Here is a 16,269-nt window from a genome sequence, read left to right on the forward strand (position 1 = left end):
AAGGAGGGGAGGAAGAAAAAGAGAGAGAAAGAGAAAGGAAGAAGGAAGGGAGGGAGGGAGAAAGACACAAATATTGGGCAGAAAGAATGTGAGTTTCCTGAGTTTGGGGAATGTTTTATATCTTTACAATATAGTACTTTTAATAAATGCCTGTTTAGGTTTATAGGTCTATACCTGGGAGAGACTCTTAATAAATGAGTACAGTTCAAATCCCTCATTTTAAAGATGAAGAAACTAAAGCCCAAATTGAGAGGTTAAATAATTTGTCAAGGTCACATAGCTTATAGCAGTCAGGCAATTGCTATTCCCTCTTCATAGCCAATTATTAAAATTTTAATGTAAGCATTTACACCTGAAAATCATCAGATGCTATAAATCAAGACTTGATTTATTGTTTGGTTGATTGTCTAGACTTAAGAAAGTAATAGAGAAAATATAAATCATGCAAATTAAACTTAAAAGTATGTTGTTGAGTCATTTTTCATTTGCATTCACTCTTCATGACCCTATTTGAGGTTTTCTTGGTAAAGATACTAGAATAGTTTGTCATTTCCTGTTCCAGCTCATTTTTACAGATGAGGAAACTGAGGCAAATAGGGTGAAGAGATTTGACCTAGATCATACAGCTGATAAATGTTCGAGACCATATCTGAACATACACATAATAGTACAGATAAGGAGAACTGCAGATAAATTCATGAATCTTTATTAGCTACAGCTTGCTTTTTATTTTTTAAAATAAGTTTTGATTGATATTTTTTATTCATACTTAACTCAAGTAACCCTCTCCCTTCTCCTCCCAAACAGCCATCCCATATAACAAATATTTTTTTTAGAAAAGAAAAAAAAATCAGCATAAGTCATCAATATATTGAGAAAGTCCAAAAATATGAAATGTGTAACATGTAAGGAACTCCCACATCCACAAAGAGTGTAAGTGTCTCTTCATTCAAATTCTGTTGGATCTTTTTTTTTAATTAAAGCTTTTTATTTTCAAAACATAAGTATGGATAATTTTTCAACATTGACTTTTGCAAAACCCTATGTTCCAAATTTCCCCCCTTTCCCCTAACTCCCTCCCCTAGATGGAAAATTATCCTATGTATGATAAACATGTTAAAATATGTTAAATTATATATATATATATATATATATATATATATATTTATACAATTATCTTGCTGCACAAGAAAAAATCAGATTAAATAGGGAAAAAAAGAGAAATAATACAGATGCAGGCAGACAACAAGAGAACGATTGAAAATGCTATGTTGTGATCCACCCCCAGTTTCCACAGTCCTCTCTCTGAGTATAGATGGCTCTCTTCATCACAAGATCATTGGAATTGGCATCAATCACTTAATTATTTTAAAGAACCACATCCAGCTGAATTGATAATTGCATAATCTTGCTATTGCCATATACAAACATCTCCTGGTTCTGCTCATTTCAGTCCTGCTGGATCTTTATAATTTTGTTATAGTTACTTTTGATTGTTTTATTGTGTCTTGTTCTTTCCATTTACATTGTTGTAGTTATATATATATATATATATATACATATATATACTCATATATTCTTATCTCTATTTATTTCATATTAGTTCATATAATATTATATTATAGTTTACTTTTTTCCTAAACCTATTATAATGTGTTTTTTATTTACTTGGAATTAGCTGCTTCCCATCTATTTAATTTTTTAAAAAAATAATAGCTTTTAATTTTCAAAATATTTGCAAAGATGGTTTTCAATATTCACCCTTACAAAACTTTGTATTCCAAATTTTTCTTCTTCCCTTCCTCCACCCTCTCCACTAGACAGAAATTAATCCAATATATGTTAAACATGTTCAATTCTTCTATACATATTTCCACATTTATCATGTTGCACAAGAAAAATCAGATCAAAAAGGAAAAAATGAGAAAGAAAACAAAAAATAAGCAAACAACAATAAAAAAGTGAAAATATTATGTTGTGATACACACTCAGTCCTCACAGTCCTGTCTCAGGATGCAGATGGCTCTCTCCATCACAAGTTCATTGGAACTAGTCTGAATTGCCTTGTTGTTGAAAAGAGTTATGTTCATCAGAATTGATCATTGCATAATCTTGCTGTTGCCATATACAATGTTCTCCTTGTCCTGCTCATTTCACTCAGCATCAGTTCACATGTCTCTCTAGGCCTTTCTGAATTCATCCTGCTGATCATTTCTTATAGAATAATAACATTTCATTACATGCATGTACCATAATTTATTCAGTTATTCCCCAATTAATGAGCATCTACTCATAAAATTTTTAATTTAATATTTTATGTCCTCCAATTGCATATAAAAACAAATTTTAACATTTGCCTTTTTAAAAATTTTAGTTGTAAATTATCTCCTTCCCTTCCTCCCCTCTACCTTCCCTGATATAGGAAGCAATTGGATATGTAGTTATGCAAAACATATTTCCATATTAGTCATGTTGTGAAAAAAAAACACAGAACACCCCCCCCAAAAAAAAGACATGAAAAAAGTAAAACAAAAAAAAAAGCATTCAAATTCCATCAGTTCTTTCTCTGGATATGGGTAGCATTTTCCATTATTAATCTTTTGGATTAGCTTGGACCACTGTATTGCTGAGAATATCTATCATTCCCAGCTGATAATCATATAATTTTGCTGTTACTATGTACAATATTCTCCTGGTTCTGCTCACTTTATTTTGCATCTGTTCATATAAGTTTTTCCACAGCTTACTTTTTTTTAAAGTATTTATTAGATTCAACATGCTACTTTCAAAATTGTTGTTTGTTCCATATTTCTTTCTTAATTCATCTCTGTTTTCTTTTGTACATTTAAAACTGTTTAGTGTCCATCTTTTCTTTCTTTTTGGCAAAGCTATGACTAGCTTCTCTCCTCCCCAAAAGTCCCATCTCCCAAATGCACTTAAGTTTCTATTTATGGAGGAAGCTCCACACAGATGTTTTCTCATTTCCCACCTGACTTCACTACCTTGAGACTTCTCTGGCTTCTCCACAATGCTTCTATGTCCAGTACCTTCCCATTCCCCAATCCCTCTTTTTCAGATTCCCTTTGTTATGTTATCTTCTCCCATTAAATTGTAAGCTTCCTTTCTTCCCTCTTTCCCTTCCTCCCCTCTTCCTTCTTTCCTCCCTTCTTTCTTTTCCTTCCCTTTCCTTCCCTCCCTCCTTCCTTTCCCTTCCTCCGTTCCTCTATTTCTTTCTTACTTCTTCCCTTCCTCCCTTTCTCCTTTCCTCTATTTCTTTCTTTTCCTTTCTTTTCTGTAGTTATTCACTGTTGAAAATGAAAAAAAAAAACAATATCCATGTAGTCAATAGCAATAGTCAAACAAAATAAATCCATATAATCACCTTGTCCTGCCCCTAACCCTAACCTTACATAACATATTTACATATGGGTCCTATCACTTTTTCTGATTTCTTTGGGACATAGGCCTAATTGTGGTAACACTAGGTCAAGGATGTGCATAGTACTTTATTAATGGAGTTCTAAATTACATTCCAGTTCATAGATAGTTAGATGATACAATAGATAGAGTATCATGCCTAAAGTCAGGAAGACTCATCTTCATGAGTTCAAATCTAACCTCAGACACTTAACTAGTTGTGTAATTTGGGGCAACCTACTTAGCCTTTATATCAGTTTCCTCAACTGTGAAATGAGGATAATACTTCACAGAGTTGTTATGAGGACAAAATGAGATACTATTTTTTTTATTTTGACATGGAAATGATTTTATTAATAAAGCTGCTCAAATGTGTATATGCCAATTTAAGTGTAGAGCCTTTTTAATCTCAGCAATAATTATACTAAAACAAAAGCAGATTTGACAATGTAATTGTTTGCTATTATGTTTTAAGCTATTTTAATTTTTTATTATTAATATTATATATTATTTTAATATATAATATACTAATAATATAAAATAAATAATAGTAAGCCATTAAGTTTAAGAAGAAAAAATCTGGATACAATGGCTAATGCATATACAAGAAAGGAGGAACAAACTACTTCTATGCACAGCTTTATTGAGGATGAAACTGAATTACCATGAAGTTGGATGAACTATTAGGAAGACCTCCAACAGTGAAATAGGCAATCAAAGGATATTGTAGAATTTCCTTCTCTGTAGAAATGGTATGGTAGTCTTGGGTGTTTATTTGCTTGTATTTGGGAACATGGAGATTGCCTCTCAAGCTTTACTCAGCCCCAGATATCTCTGATTTACTAGTCTACAGCTGGAGGAAGAATTAGCTATTAGTTATATGAGGACTGCTGGGGAGTTCACCAGCAATTGCTTGTGGTTAATATTTAAGCTGCTTTAGCCCAGTGAAAAGAAAGATGAGGCTTAGACTAAGTCAGTCATTCCAAGTTGTGAAATGCTGACTGTAAATGAAGCCTCCTGCTGTCATTTGATCCTTCTTAGTGTTGGTTTTCTTGGAAAGATAAGTGTTTTCCCACAGATAAGCCCTATAAACTTCCACCTACTTCAGCAGCCCTCCCTTATATTTTGCAATCAAAACAGAGTTATAGGAAATGGGCTGGTTCCTCAGAGTAATATCAGAATCCAATTTGTACATAGTTCAAGCTTTTTATTGCATGTTCTACTCAAAGCAGAGGAACACACATAGGAAGACCAACAATTTCCAGTTTCTTGATAGTTTATTATTTGCCTTAAAATGAATGCATCCCTCAACTGAGAACTGCAAAATCTCTCTCTTTCTCTCCTTTTTTTTTCTCTCTCTCTCTCCTTTTCTCTCTCTCTTCTCTCCTTTTCTCTCTTTCTCTTTCTCTCTCTCTGTCTCTCTCCTCTCTCTGTCTCTGTCTCTCTCTCTCCCTCCCCATATGTCTATACATATATCAACATATATTTATATGTACACGGTATAATATTATCTTGTCTTCACATCCAGATCAATATCTTTTGAACCCATGCTTTGCATTCCCATAGCCACCACTCTGGTTTAAGTCCTTATATTAGTCTTTTGGAATACCTTAGGTCCATATTTGCCACTCCAATTCATCCTGCAAGCTCCTAACAATCAATCAATAAGCCTTTACTAAAGCATGTATCACATGTCAGGTACAATATAAAGTCAAAAGTGAAACCAGCTTTTTGATCTCAAGGAGATTTTAATTGGGATATGGAAGGGGGGGAAATGCCATGCACAAATACAGGTACATATAAAAGGTAACCTTGGAGTGGATGACAATAGGAAATATTTGGTTCTCTTTCTACCTATCTAATTGTTTCTTCTGAATCTCTTTGGCTAGATCTTCAGGCAGATCATTCCTATTAGTATATCCCAAGGTTGGGTACTGGGCTTCTTATTTCTTTCAGTTCAGTCATTTATCATCCAGACTCTTCATGACTCTATTTGGGATTTCTTGCAAAGATATTGGAGTAATTTGCCCTTTCCTTTCCAGCTCATTTTAAAGATGAGGAAACTGAGGCAAACAGGATTAAGTGATTTACAATGAGTCTTCCTGACTCCAGGCATAATGCTCTAAATACTGTGTCACCTTGTTAGCCCCTCTACACAATTGCATTTTGTGATCTTATTAGCTCTGATAATTCAACTATCTTCTCTATTTAGATGATTCTTAGATTTATCTAGTCCTGATGTCTCTTATGATTTGCAGTCTTCCATCGTTAACTGCCATTTCAAAATAGATGTCTTGTAGACATCTTAAATTCCAACTAAACTCAATTTTCCATCCTATCTCTCCTCTCTTCTTAAACTTCTTTATTACTATGAGGGTGCCTCCATTCTCCCAATCATCCAGGCTCACAGCCTAGATGTCATCCTTCACTTCTTAAGCTCCCTCAGTCCCCCCCCTTATCCAATCTGCTGCCCCCCTTATCCAATCTGCTGCCAAGCCCTGTCATTTCTGCCATCATTAACATCACTTCATAAAGTCTACTTCTCTCTACTGGACCACCCATCACCCTGATTCAGGCTCTTATCAATTCACAAGGGGGCCTATGACACAGGCTGCTAATTTGTCTCCCTGTCTCAGGTTTCTTCCCAATCCAAGCCAGCCTTTACTCCCTATCATAGTAATCTTTACAAGTGTAAATCTAATCAGGTCTTTCTCCAATTCAGTAATACCCGTAGCTTTCTATCACCATCAGGATCAAATATAAAACCCTCCATTTAGATTTTAAAGCCCTTAATATCCTGGTCCCCTCCTACCTTTCCAGTCTTCTTACACTTGTACCTTGAGATCCAGTAGCCTCCTCAATGTTTCTTGAATAAGACACTCCATCTTATGATAAGACTTCCTTCCCCGCCTGGAACTCTCTTCTCTTCATTCATTTTCTAGCTTTCCTGGCTTCCTTTTACTTTCAGCTACAGTCCTACCTTTTGCAAAATGCTTTTTCCCATTCTCCTTCAATGCCTGTGCATTCCCTTTGTTAATTTTGTCCAATTTATCCTCTCTCTGAGAGGTGAGATGAATAAATAAATCTGGAGAGATTTTTTGGAGCTAGGATGGGAAAAGATTTAAATGCTAAACAGAAGAATTTATATTTGATCTTAGAGGTGATAAAAAGTTATTGGAGTTTATAGAGGATGTATGGACAGCCATAGATCATGTTGTCCATAGTCTGACCTGTGCCTGATAATATCACCTTGACAGCTGTGTAAAGGTGGGAATGAAGAATTGAAAGACCAGAGGCAGGGAATCAAGTTGTAAGAATCCTGGTGAGGGATGATGAGGGTCTGAACTATGAAGTAGAAAGGAGTCAAGCATGAGAGATGTGCCCATTTTATTGTTTTGGATCAACAATTTTCCTCCTACTCATAGTTTAAAATCTCCTTTCCTGCTTTCTAATTTGCTTATGGTATTCTATTTTATGTTGAGGTATATTTGAAACTTATTACAATTTAAGGTGTAAGACATTAGTCTAAATCTAATTTCTGCCCAATTTTCTCGTAATTTTCTCATTCCAAATAATATGTTCTTACAGTCTAATTAATCAACTGTTCTTTATTTATTTTATTCATTATGAAATAATTTTGATGATTATTGCTTTGTGCTACAGTTTGAGGTTTGGTTCTAGAAAGGTATTTCTACCCTTTTCCCAATATTTTCCTTGAGATGCCTTTTGTTCCTCCATAAAATAATTCTTTGGTAGTTTGATTGGTATGTACTTAATCCATAAATTAAATTAATAGCATTTTAATTTTTGAGACATTGATATGATTCAACCATGAGTAATTAATTTCTCTCAATCATTTAACTATTTCTATAAAGAGCATTTTGTAGGTATATTTATATAATTCCTTTATGTTTTGATATTTTCTAAATGTTTACAATTTTAGCAGTTTTGGAAGGAATTTCTCTTTTCCTATATCTTCTTTCTGGATTTTGTTGCTAATAAACAGAAAGACTAATTTGGGGGGATGGGGTATATATATTGATATTTTACTAAAGTAATTGTTTTACTCAAGGAATGTGCCTTGGGCCTTCACCTAAAATCCCTCAGATTATAGAGTGACATCCTGCTACACTCCCTGCCCCATCCACTTTTGGGGGCCCAGATGATGTTCTCTCCCATGCCAGGAGGCTGAGCTTAGTGTGAGCCTATAAGAGGAGAGGGCTGAAAGAGTAGAGATCATCAATATCTTTTCTTTTTTCTCTTCTCAAAATACAATTAAACTCAATCACAAAGTGGAAAAAAATACCCATAAGAGCCCACCTAGGTTATCACAACCACAATTAACTCTGAAAAATCAAATAAAAACAGAGCTAGCAATGATCATACACAAAAAGCTTTCTTTAGTCTATTGGAAGAGGAAACTAGACTCATAGCTAGTCTATGGACTCCTATAGTAGCCAGTGTCCTGAGAATGGGACACTAGATCTTTGCTTCTCTTCTGATAAACTGGGACTGAGATCTGGCTTCAATCTATCAATTATTAGAATTTGTACAAAGGGTTAAGTGGTTCATTGACCCTTTGGGGGAACTTGTGCTGGTCTCCTTGGTTTGTTTTTCAGGCTCTGCTTTCTGGTGTACTTACCAGGGCTACCAGCCTCTGACCCTGGGGATACTCACTTTAGTCTGGCTAAATCTTAGTACACATGCCACTGGCTATGCAAGAAACTATCGCTGACAATGAGGGGTAACAGCAACGCTGAGATAAGTCTGATTCATAGCAGGACTCCATGATTGATGGGTTTTTCAGGTGCTCGTCCACACTCAGAGAATACCTGGCGCTTACGTGAAACAACTCTGGGATTTTGCTGAGACTGAGTTCATCTAGAGGGTGAGTTCAAAGCGTTTTTGTTATACTAAGCTCCAGGCACAGCTTGCCTACTGGGTCTTAGCTTTGGAAAACATGATAAAAAGAAGAAGTAAAAAGAGAAGGGTGGTCTTGGCAGGGGGATCCTGACATAGCTTTGTGGCCAAACCAATTTTCCCCTACTGAGGCCCTAGTTCTTGGTGCTGTGGGGCCATTATTTTCTTCTGGGTTTAATTCTTAGGTTTTTCTTTCCACAGCATTTCCTTGTTGTGCTCAGTTTGTCTTTTGTTTTCTAATACTTGTAACCTCGTGCTTGGATTGGGATTTGTGGGTTTAGACAAATCCCTTGTAGCGATCATAAATATATTGAGTAGGCATTGTTTGATCCTCTAGTCTGGATGTCATTGCCAGATGTGGTCTAGATGGGGACACCCTTTTTCTCAATCTCTGGCTCTTTTCTCAGTTTGGTTTCCTCTAGGATCTGGCTTTGGCTGGTCTTTATCTGTCTTCTTGCACATTCACCTACCAGAAGCTGTGTCCATTCTCTACTGGGGCTCTGAGAGATTCCAGGAAAATTTTGGAGGTCATTCTGGTACTAGCTGGCCCTTTCTGCTCCTATAGCAGCCAGGGTCTTGAGGATGGGGCACTAGGTCTTTCCTCTGCTTCTCTTCTGATAAACTGGGACTGAGATCTGGCTTCAGTCTCCCAATTATTGGAGCTTGTTCAAAGGTTTGAGTGGTTCAATGACCCTTTGGAGAGCTTGTGCTGACCTCCCGGGTTTGTTTTTCAGGCTCTGCTTTCTGATGTATTTACTGGGATTAAAGATTCTCTGTCTCTGTCTTTCATTATGTCTCTCTTTTTTGCCTCTGTCTCAATGTCTCTGTATCTTTCAGTCTCCCACCCATCTCTCAGCCTTCCCTGGTATGACTGCTGTCCTGGTCCTTGTCTTCTGGCTCATTTACCACAGTTCACACTGGCTTCTCTTCATTGAAGACCATGCAAGAACCAATAAGGTATGTGTGAACCATATTTATATTTAAATATGTGTTGGAGACAAGGAGTGGTGACTTTCTCTTCTTCTCCACTCTGATGGCTATTGTCACCCAAAAGAAAAACAGATTTAAAGTACTGAGGTTCTTTAAACTAAAATTGAATTTTGTCAGTGCAAAATGACTGGTGGGGAGAGCCTCATTATTTAGTAAGTAATATAGAAGGAAACAAAGAATATGAATGGGGCCATATTCTTGAGTTTTGAGACGGATAAAAGCATCCTGGGCTGCAAATGAGCAAAGAAAAAAAATTTTTTCTCCCTGGGCTTCAATATTTTGTCTGATGGGGATTAAAAAGAAAGACAAACCCCTAAGGAAAGAAAGAGCTAAAAAACAAACAACTTCCTTCCCCTCACCAACCAACCAACCAAACAAACAAAAAAAACTTAGATTTCCAAAAAGGGGAGAACAAGTTCTATCCTTTCCTCCTCTTAAGACATTTTAGCCTGGCTGGCCTGACAGCACCTTTCACATGAGAATTTGATAGCTACTTATACATAGGAATTCCATTTGAGTGAAGATATTCTGTCTGTCTCTGTTTTTCTCCTTTTCATCTCTCTATCTCTTTGACTCTGTCTATTTCAGTCTCTCACTCTCATCTCCAAGGTAACTGGAGCAGTCCTCCCACTGAAAATGTTCTTTACTATGTGACAATTTTAAAATTTTGTTTTTCTTAGAATACTTTTAAGCTCACTTTTCCTAATTTTTTTGGGAATTTTTTTATTTTAAAATTTTTATACACAATTTGAAAACATCTTTCTTTCTCTTTCTTTCTTTCTTCTTTCTTTCTTTCTTTCTTTCTTTCTTTCTTTCTTTCCTTCTTTCTCTTCCTTCCTTCCTTCCTTCCTTCCTTTCTTTCCCTTCCTTCTTTCTTTCTTTCTTTCCTTCTTTCCTCTTCCTTCCTTCCTCCTTCCTTCCTTCCTTCCTTCCTTCCTTCCTTCCTTCCTTCCTTCCTTCCTTTCCCTTCCTTCCTTCTTTCTTCTTTCCTTCTTTCCCTTCCTTCCTTCCTTCCTTCTCTTCCTTCCTTCCTTCCTTCTTCCTTCCTTCCTTTCCTTCCTTCCTTCCTTCCTTCTCTTCCTTCCTTCCTTCCTTCCTTTCCTTCTTTCTTCCTTCTTCCTTCCTTCTCCTTTCCTTCCTTCTTCCTTCCTTCCTTCCTTCCTTCCTTCCTTCCTTCCTTCCTTCCTTCCTTCCTTCCTTCTTTCTTCTTTCTTTCTTTCTTCTTCTTTCTTTCTTTCTTTCTTTTCTTTCTTTCTTTCTTTCTTTTCTTTCTTTTCTTTCTTCTTTCTTTCTTTTCTTCTTTCTTTCTTTCTTCTTTCTTTCTTTCTCTTCTTTCTTTCTTTCTTCTTCTTTCTTTCTTTCTTTCTTTCTTTCTTTCTTTCTTTCTTTCTTTCTTTCTTTCTTTCCTAAAAATTTACATCCTGGGCTTTTAAAATCCTGTTTTAACATTTACATTTTGTTTGCTATTGGTTTGCATTTGCATTTCTTCTAGGTTTCATGGATATTTCCCTCTGTCACAATCAATCTGTTACATTCCTGTGACAAATATAAATGCAGAATACCTATTTGGATGTTGCTAGGTGATGCATTAAGTCTGTGTTTATGGAGAATTTATGAATGTGAAATCACTATTGACTAATGTGATGTTGCCCTAGTCATTTGCTATTTCCTGCTTTATGAGTGAAGGTTCGGGACAAGCTATTGATATCACAACTAGAAGCCCCCCATGTAGCCAAGGCTGAGATAAGGTTCTTTCTTTCAGAAAGAAGAAAAAAATCTTATCTATGGGAGAGGCAGAATCTAAGTTTTTTTTTTTTATATCAGAAATAAAGATCTTACCTAAGAAAGGTAATGGTTTGACCCCTGACTTGTAAGGAAAGCTTCACTTTTGAATGTAATCAGGACTTCATCCCCTGAATGATATAAAAAAGTGTAACCCTGTGGAAAGGGGGGGCCTAAATCATTAGAGTCCTTCAGAAGCCTCACCCATGGGTAAGGCAGAGGAACGTCATTGCAGATGTCAGAGAGACTATCCTAATCCCAATCTGCCTGGATCTTCACCTCCTTGTGAGCATTATTGAAGGCATATCAAAACTTCACCTCTGTAGTGGTCACTGCTGAGGGAGTGCCCACCTTCTACCATGGCTGCGTAGACGATTTAACTTCCTTCCCCTTTGGAAAGCAAGCCATCTCATCCAGATACCACCTCCTTGGTTCTCTAAGCCTTGTTGAAAAAGGCTGTACAATTCCAAACAGAGATAAGGTTCTATGCCCTACTTGGGAAGGAGCTGTCCAATGATTGCCCCGACTATTGGTAGTAGTGTGGAAGTGTGTACATATATTTATGTATGCATCTTTTTTTCTTAAAAAAATATATATGCATATTTATACTTCTCTATATATGTTGTTTATATATATTTAGATACTAAAGGTTTACCAGAGAAATATCATATATACTTTAATTTTTAAAATTGACAATAGCAAATATCTGAGGCTAGATTTGAACTCTGTTCTTCATGACTCCAGACTCAGGGATTTATCTGCTGTACCATCTGGCTATCTCTTAAAAGCCACATATGTCAATTATTATTTTACTGTTTTGGATAAAAACAATCTTAAAAGTCTTTCTAAAAAAACTCAGAGGAAAGGCAGGCGAGTGATAAAAGAAGTAGGAGGTATAGAGGTCAAAGTATGACTATGTGACCATTCTTTTGGTTGGGGTAGACAGGTTAGGGTCAGAAGTCATGCCTCTGGGAGACCAGGATACTGGCAACAAAGTGGAATTGGGGTAGAGAAGTTAAGTCAAAAAATTTTGTAAAATGGCAGTAAGATAGTCCTTAACTCCCAATATTGTTTTGAAGATCAACTGAGATCATACTTGCAAAGTGCTTAGGACAGTGCCTGGCATAATAGTCACTTAACAAATGTTCATTCCCTTTTATGCTCATCAGGTCTTCATTTTAACCTTAATTTTACGGGGGGGAGCACTGAAGTTCTGAGAGATCAGATGACCTGCCCATGCTTACACAGATAGGAAGGATAGGATGGAGCATTTAAATAAAGATCTCCTATTTCCGGTTTCAGTTTACTTTTTGCTTTACCAACCTGCCGCTCCATAACTGAGGAACTTGGTAGAACTAGATGTAGAGAAACAAATTAAGTAATTCAGAAGGAGAATCCATCTTTACTTATGTATATGCACCACCAAACATCCAGATAAAGCATGATGGATTCATATTTTAATTATCCAAATATGGAATATTGGCACACTTTTATTCCAGTGTTATTATTCTTTAAAGCCAACTAGCATTTATTAAGTGCCTACTATGTGCCAGGAACTATGCTAAGTGATGGAAGTACAAAGAAATCAACAAGTATTTATTAAACCCCTTTTATATGCTACACTGTGCTAAGTAATAGGTAAGGTCAAAGATAGGAGCTTATACCTTTTGAGAATAAGTAGGAAGCTATTGACAAATAAAAGACAATTCAATAAGTACTCATTATTCATAAGCTAGAAAGGCAATGTAGCACAATGAATAGGGAACAGACCCTAGAACTAAGAAGACTTGAATTAAATCCTAGCTGGGACATAGATTGACTATGTTAGCTGGGGCATATGACTTTTCCTCTCACTGCTCCAGTAATTAAGTCTATAAGTTTCCTACTAGTTGGCAATGTCTATGTTGCTATGGAGCTAGAGAGCTCCAATGGAATCATAAATCCTAAATTATCCCATTTCTCTTTGAGAGCAGGAAATGTCTTTTGCTTTTCTTTATATAATAAGGTAGTACTGCAGTGGACCTGGAGTCAGAAAGACTCATCTTCCTGAATTCAAATCTGTCCACACTTACTAGCTGTATGACCCTGGACAAGTCACTTAATCCTGTATATCTCAGTTTTTACATCTATAAAGTGAATTGTAGAAGGAAATGGAAAACTGTTCCAGTATCTTTGGCAAGGAAATCTCAAATGGGGTCATAAAGAGCTGGATATGGTTGAACAATATAGGTAGAGTACTTCATACATTGCCTGGCACATAATAGGCACTATGCTAAATGGGTTTTTTTTTTTCATGTGAAGCTATTAATGCTATTTTATTGGCTTGGGTCATTTGTGACAATAACAAAAAAAATTTTCTGGCAAAATCTGCATATAACCAAAAGCCCCATGTGTGAACAATGGATATAAATGTTTATCCCAATAAATGGGGCTCTTTGAATCCATTTCTCCTTCATATTTCACTGCTGTCTTTAAATGCTAAGAACTTGTTTCAGTCAAATGGGTTCACTGGAGAGGTAGCATTGCACAGTGGAAAGAAATGAAATCAGGAGTTCTACATCTGCCACTAACTAGTTGTGAGGCCTTAGACAAGTACTTTACCCTGGACTTTCCTTCCTCACCTACAAAATGAGGAGGTTGGACTAAGGGAACCCTAAAGTCTGTTCCAGCTCTTGCACTGTACGAATATGCTAAATGTTTGTTGATTGACTCCCTCTGGTGCAAAGGAACTGCTTTTATCTTAAAATTATGCATAATATAATGCCATTACACCTATGGACCTCGAAATCTTCAGATTCAAGCTCCTTATTTTATGTGAGGAAATTAAATCCCATAAAAGTAATGTGCTGTGTCTAAGGTCAGATAGACAGTAAATGATAAAACTGGGATTTGAGCCAGGGGCTCTAGAGTCAAATATATCACTCTTTCCTCCATACAAAACTGCTTCTTTCAAGTGCAGTTTATAATTGCAAATATACAACAGCTGTCTCAGAGGGTAGTTTTAGAAATACATGAATTGACAGCCATAACATCTCAGGCTAGTGATTCTTTCCCCAAGGGCACTTCAATAACCTTAAGGCTTTATTTAATGGGTACAGATTCTCCTGTCTCATTGGGTCAGAACATCAGATTTAGTAGCATTTCATTTTACTTTCCACATTTAAAGTTGCTTCCAGGTATTCATCCATGTATATTAAACATACACTCCTTCCCTCCCTTATTTATTTTTAACATAAAAATTTTTTTTGAGTTCCAAATTCTTTCTTCCCTGCAGTTCCTCCCCCACTTATTGAGAAGGCAAGCAATATGACACTCATTATACATGAGTCATTATATTATACATGTAAAATAATGCAAAACTTATTTCCATATTAATCATGTTGGGGGAAAAAAGCAAGACAAAGTGAAAAAAACCTACTCAGAGTTCATCAGTTTTTCTCTGGGGGTATGGTCGTATTTTCTGTCACAAGCCCTTTAGAATTGTCTTGGATCACTGTATTGAGTAAAGCAGCTACATTTGTCACAGTTGATCATCATTACAATATTAAGCGTACAGTGTTTTTGGTTCTGCTCCAAACACACATTCCTGTAATGGCTTTATCAGATGCAATTCCCGCAGAGTATGACTTTTTTGTTGCTATTTTTAATAGTGGGTCACTGCAAAGCCAGCACCACCTCAGGAATTTCTTTTCCCTCTGACCGACCACACAGGAAATTTCCTGTCCTAATATTGGGATGAAGGGGTAAGCCAAACACTTCTGTTTGAATTGGATCATTTGGGTGTGTATTTTCTTTTGACTGCTAGCTAGAATATAATGTTTTAAAGTTCTAGATGGCTTTTGAGCAATATGCAGTAAACCACAAAAACCCAAAACTATTTTTTATTCACAATTTGAAGAACCCTAATCATGGGTGCCATTCCTGGTTCTGTCCTTGGCTCTCCTCTATTATTCTCTCCCCATCTCTTCCCCTCTCCTTCCTTTTCTCTTTTTTTCTCTCTCTTCTCTCCACTACCCCATCTGTCTCTATTTCTGTATTCTCTGCTTCTCTTCTCATCTCATCAACTCCTATGAGTTCAACAATCCCTTGGTCTCTCTCCTCTCTTTTCCCTATCCCTACTCTGTCTCTATCTCTATCCATATCCATATCCACATCACCATATTTCTAATGAGATTACTTAAGACATACATGTAGGATTACATGTGTGGCAAAGACAATTCACAACTCATAGTCCTTTATTTAGTTTTCATGAAGTTCCCTTTGGGGACAGCATCTCTGTTGGGTGGGTTGCTCATTTGGGTTCCCCGGGGTCCACTCTTCTCCATTTTCTGACTCTCTTTCCTGACATTCCTTGAAGCTGATTCTTTTTGAGGGATGGCTGACTATATGTATCCATGTTAATCTGAAATTTTCGTCTCTACTCCATGCTGGATGCAGTGTTTCCTACTGGTCCAGTAGCTGTGCTTCAAAGCTTCAAAGAAAAGAGAGAAATTCCCCTCTCTAGCCCTGCAGGAGGGTCTCCTCCTCCACAGGAGACCCCCTGCTTGAAATCTTTCCCACTATCAAACTGATGACAGTTTTCCAGAACATAGCTACTTAAATCCTCAAAGAGCTGGCTAATTTGTTTCTTCAGCCAATAACATTGTGGCTATCTTAACTCCATCAGAGGGGTGTGTTCACACTTAAAAAAGGATGGAGCTGGTTAGTTTAACACCTTATTAACATGTTATATTCTAAGCCTTCAGTAACTACAGCAATTGAGTAGGGGAACTTTAGTTTCCTCACTTATAAAATAGAAATAATAACAGTTGTAGTTGTGTTATTATAAACTGTTATAAAAGGGTTGAGGATATGAACTGTTAAGTGCCATATAAATATGAGTTATATTAGCTAAATTAGCTTAAAATAGAAATGATAAGAAAAATAAACAAAAAGGGCATCTGACTGCTTATTCCCTGGTCCATCTGCTCCATTTGCAGTGTGAAAAGTGACTATGGACTTGACTTCTTTTTTTCTAACCTAAAATATGAATGATACAAATATTCACATCAGCCAAAGGTCTATTTCATGATACCCTAGGAAGGATAAACTGTAATCCTTGCTATATGACACAAAGGACACTGATAGATCTCAAATGAAGAGCTGGAAGATATCTCAGCA

The sequence above is a fragment of the Sminthopsis crassicaudata genome, chromosome 6, assembly GCF_048593235.1.
Source record: "Sminthopsis crassicaudata isolate SCR6 chromosome 6, ASM4859323v1, whole genome shotgun sequence".
In the NCBI taxonomy this organism is placed as follows: domain Eukaryota; kingdom Metazoa; phylum Chordata; class Mammalia; order Dasyuromorphia; family Dasyuridae; genus Sminthopsis; species Sminthopsis crassicaudata.